Source organism: Pinus tabuliformis, chromosome Q (genome assembly GCF_031772625.1).
Source record: "Pinus tabuliformis cultivar Carrire ecotype Pingquan chromosome Q, CPIR1, whole genome shotgun sequence".
Lineage (NCBI taxonomy): Eukaryota > Viridiplantae > Streptophyta > Pinopsida > Pinales > Pinaceae > Pinus > Pinus tabuliformis.
In genome coordinates, this window is record NC_142296.1 from 1,189,161,380 (window position 1) to 1,189,166,504 (window position 5,125).

A 5,125-nucleotide genomic window follows, 5' to 3' on the forward strand; every position below is an offset into this window, starting at 1 on the left:
CTACGTACTATGAATCTTAGTAGTTTTATGTATAATGTTATCTACAAATTTCTAGTGGGAGACAGCGACAACTGCAGAGCCAAACACTAACCTTCGGGTTAAATCTATCTGCCTAATTCATTGATTTTTTTTATAAAAACAAGAATATTATTCAGCATTGCTGTGAAAATTTATATTATTCATTACTTGTGTGTGAAAGATAAAAATAATTGATCCAAAGAACAATACCTGCTCTGGAGCATGTTTACTAACTCGATGCATTTTCCCTTCATTGTCAATATAAGTGAGAGTTGTGCTCTTGTTAGTTGGATTGAAAGAAAGAAAATGGAGGTCTGGAATGGTTGCCTGTGTCTTTTAGATGCATGGATGTTAAAAGGCACAACAAAAGATACAAATCAGTAAAATAAGGATAGCCCTGCTTATTGACTAAAATTTAATATGATGACATAAAAAAAATACTTGCCTCCTTAGGATCTGTAAGCATCCCAACAATTGCTGCATCAATGGCATCTTGATTCTCTGTTCTGGATGCTCTTGCAACCAGCAAGACAACAGCATCCTTGTCATATCCTTTTGTGAAAACCTATTCATGAGAACAATTAGTAATTGATAGTTGTTGGAAGGAAGCTAACAGTACTGGATCATTGAATATTACCACGAACCCTAACTAGGCAATTTGGTACAACTGCAGTATCGGCAAAAATTATGTATTTATGAAATAAGAGAAAGGACAAAAAGAAGAATCAGAAGTCCAGAATAAATACCAACCTTTTGGAAGTGGGCAACTTGGTTTGTACTGTTGACAATATGTGCTGGTTTACCAAAAAAGGTATGGATCCCAGTAGCAATGACAACCTGTTCAAGTTCACGCTGTTTTCAAGCAGAGCCACAATAAATCCTTCATCAACCTGCGGAAGCATCAACAGATATAAATAAAGACACGAAAAATGCAAGAAAATAGTAAGAAAGCAGATAATACGGTGATGACTTACAACATTCTTCTGCAAATTATTATTGTTCGAAGATGATATTAAATAAAGACAAGAAAATAGGAAGAAAGAAGATACCAAATGTCCAGAAATCTGCCCCATTGTTGTTGGCTAGATGGAAAGTACACGACACAGGAACTAGGCATAATCCTCTGCTCCTAGCGTCGTATTTCGCCTGATCTCCTCGCCTCTCCTGAACAAATTATAACATCCTTTAAGTAAAGTAAATGGAAAATTTCATGGAGAAAATGACTTTAAGATTCTGTTCTTCAGACTCCTTTTTAAAATGATTCCAACAGAAGATTGTAAGTCCCCTTCAAATTTTGTTACAGAAGAGCCAAAAACACTACAACGATTACAGACACTACTTAACAGGGGATGCATACTGAAATAAAATTCAACCTCTCGTGTGTGTTATTTTTCATTATATCAAGAGGTTCATTTTCTCAAAATTTGCAGAGAGCATTTCATTGTTGATTAGCAAAATTTATTAAACATGAAAAACGTTGTAACCTCAGTAAGAAAAAGATTTGAATTACCTTCTGGCTTGAGGGAGGGAATGCCTTTGAGATAAGGTGAGCTGAATACCTGCAAAACACCGCAGAGGTTCAAAAGGATTATAGCAAAGCTTTGTAAATTTTATCGTTACAGAAGAAGAAACCCTAAATCATCAAATCTCTAAAGAAATGTAATCAGAAATAAGAAGTAAAGAAAAGGATTGGATTAAGACCTGATCAATCTTTAAAGAATCTGCTTCAAGAAAACGTGCATCCGCACGAACAATATCTCTAAGTTTGATGCTGATTATGTCACCAAGAACAAGCATTTCCGCATGTTCTTCATTCCATTGTCCATCTCTGAGAACTTGTTACGTTCAAAGTCTTAAGTCATTGACCAAAGAATTTAAAACTGCAGCAACCATGATCTTAAGAGGATTCTGAACATCCAATTCCATGCCTCCCCTCAAAAGCCAGGATAGAAAACTGAAAATATTGGGGCTGCCACTGATACAAAAGATAGTGAACAGACCTTGCTCTTTGGAGCGAGCCATGTCATCAATGCTGCAGCAACATTGCCAGCATTGTTTTCCTCTATGAAACTTATGTTTAGATGAGATTTTTATTGCTTGTACAGGTAAGAGAAGCATAGGTAAAATAAAACAAAACTTTCGAGCCCAGAAGTTTCATTTGACTTAGTTTATAATGCTATTATAATGAAAAATCATGTCGGTCAACCAACGGTCAGCAATTGATCAATTGCATATAGTGCCAGGGAAGGACTAATAATACCAAATGCATTATGCCATAATTCCATTTTCAAACAACATATATTCATTTTAAAGTCCATATAGTTTGGTGCTATTTATAAAGTCTAGCTTCAAGCATGTTGCAGAATGAATTCGAAGAGACATGTATAAGGACTTTCTAGCTTTGTTTCCTGAGTTGTCACCTACAGTATGCAAGAAAAAAAAACTAACATAGCATTCAGCTATAACATAGGAAGGAATAGAAATGACTAGCTGATTCAATATACAATTTTTCATTTAACTTGAGTAGATAATAAGTGCCAGATACAAAATTATTGCTGATCTGATGTTGCATTTGTTGTATTCAATGATATAAAGCATGATGCAGAATGCGTTTCATTCGAGATAGAGAACAGAAACAAAAACAGTACAAATATAGATGCATAAAGACTTTCTAGCCTTTTTTCATCAACCGTTGCGTTACATATTCTTTGTAAATGAGTAAAAATTGCAAGTCAAATACTTGTATTATAGTAACAACATAATATGAAGAAACATATTCATATTACTTTTGCATTTGTTGTGGATGTGAAAGCTGCCATGTTCCTGCATTTTGTAATCTGTATAACAAATGGTTAGTTAGAACAAAATGATAACATTGTAAATTGAAGAGAGGACATATTTGAGAGAAAACATGTTAAGGCATATGTTCATGTACCTTCCATTTGTTAGTTGACATGTAATAGCTCACTATCTTCATTGAGTGTGAACTTGCTTTGAATTTTGAAGTCACGTAAGATGTAAACAATGGTAGCTTTCTGTTGCAAATATGTTTCATATGACATTGATTTTAAATCAGGAAGAAAGTCATGTAATAACGGCTCCCTGATAATGCACTGGACAAAGTTATTTGTAATGGATTCTATTACAGCATTTATACAATGCTTGTAGAGGAAAGGGCAATTATCATTGCATTGTGAACAGAAAATTGTTGCATTGGCTATTGCTATGGATGAATTCACTGGGGAGTTACAAATTGCACAAACAGGTTCAAAAGGAGTTGAATATGGATTTGTTGCGATCATAATACCTTCGACCTGATTATAAAACATTCAAGTGTTAATTTACATTATTACATGGCAAATGCAAAGGCATCAAAAACATTATTATTGCTATACTTACAACATAGGTAGATGTAGTTAGTTTTCTGAGATTGTTGAGTGCATCTGTGTTAAGTTTCGTCATGAACGTTGACTTCGATGCTCTGAATATTGTTTCTTTTGTGTTTACCTTTTTTGTTAAATTTTTGAAAAGGATGAGCGGAAACTGTCCTTTTTGCAATTGTTTTTCCATTGAAAGGAAAAATTGTTCATATGTGTCAAAGAGTTGCAACTGCAAAACAGAAATTGTTATGTATTGAAAAATACAAAAAGTAATATGCAAATACATTGTTCGTATGCATTGAAAAATTGCAATTGCACTAGACAAATTACAAAAACTATAGACGAATTACAACAACTATGTATTGAAGTGATGCATGTTATCTACTGAAAATTAGGAATAAGTAACATCTGAATACATACAGTTGCATTGTCGTTTTCAGAATCTCCATCTTTGATATGAAGTATGTAATGCAATCCAACTCGTTTGGCAAGTGTAACGGCGGCAGCGATTGTGCCACTTGGGTACATTTCTTTTTTGTTTGCAAATTGCCTAATGGTTGTATTGGGAATGAAGCAATATTCTTTGCAAACTTGAGGTACAGTTTCTATGATACTTGATTCATTAAGCAATATTATTTTGTCACAGTCACCGCGATCATATACAGTTTTAGGCAATATTCTGAAATTTGTAATTGAGATGTTGTTGCCTTGCAAAATTTTGTGTTCATGTCGCTCCACCAAATGTGCAGGTACACTCAACGTTATAGTCATCATTCCTTGAGCATCTGTCAAATCAGCTCACAATACTTGACGTGATTTGTTTGCTTTATCAAGGAATGCAGTATAGACAACCATTATGTCTCAAACAAATAGCTGCCCAATTTTACGACTATTCAGATCTTCAATTGATACTTTAATTGGCAGTATCTGTTTTTGCCTATTAAAATTGCTATAAACATTTGTAGAATAGTATGTTTCTCCTAGAGACTGAATAAGTAGAAATAGATTAGAGTTTTGTGTTTCATATGCATACCTTTTTGATGTATCATTTTGTACATTTGTTGAATGAAGTTTGGCTGCAATTGTTTCAGTTGGACTAACACAGGCAAATGCATGGTTCAATATGATGTGGATATTATCACGTGTATTTTGTGATAAGCAATCAATAAAGAAATTGTGATATGTAACCTGTACATGTCTTCTTGCTGCATTGTTTGGGGGGACTTACTACTAGTGCTTTCTTCACTCGTCCAAGATTTTCTAATTTTATATACATTTAAATATAGATATGTAAAAAGAGAAGATATATATAGTAAAGCTTAATCTGTTATATATACATTTAAATATAGATACGTAAAAAGAGAAGATATATATAGTAAACATTAATATTTTAAATAGAAAATTGCATATTTGTATAGTTGTCATACATACCTTTTCAAAGCAAGTGGTTGGTTTGCCTTTTCTAATTGAGTTATGTGCTCTATTTCTTCAGTTGTTTGTTTTCCTTTTTCAGGATTTATGCTATGTTATAGAGTAGCAACATATATTTAGTTCAAATTGAAAGAGCATATAGAAGTAAATAGTTAACAAGGAACATTAAAACCATAGAACGATACATATGTAAAGATAGAATGCATATATAGTAAACATTAATATTCTAAATACAAATTGGCATATTTGTATAGTTGTCATGGACATACCCTAGTGAACATTATTATTCTAAATAC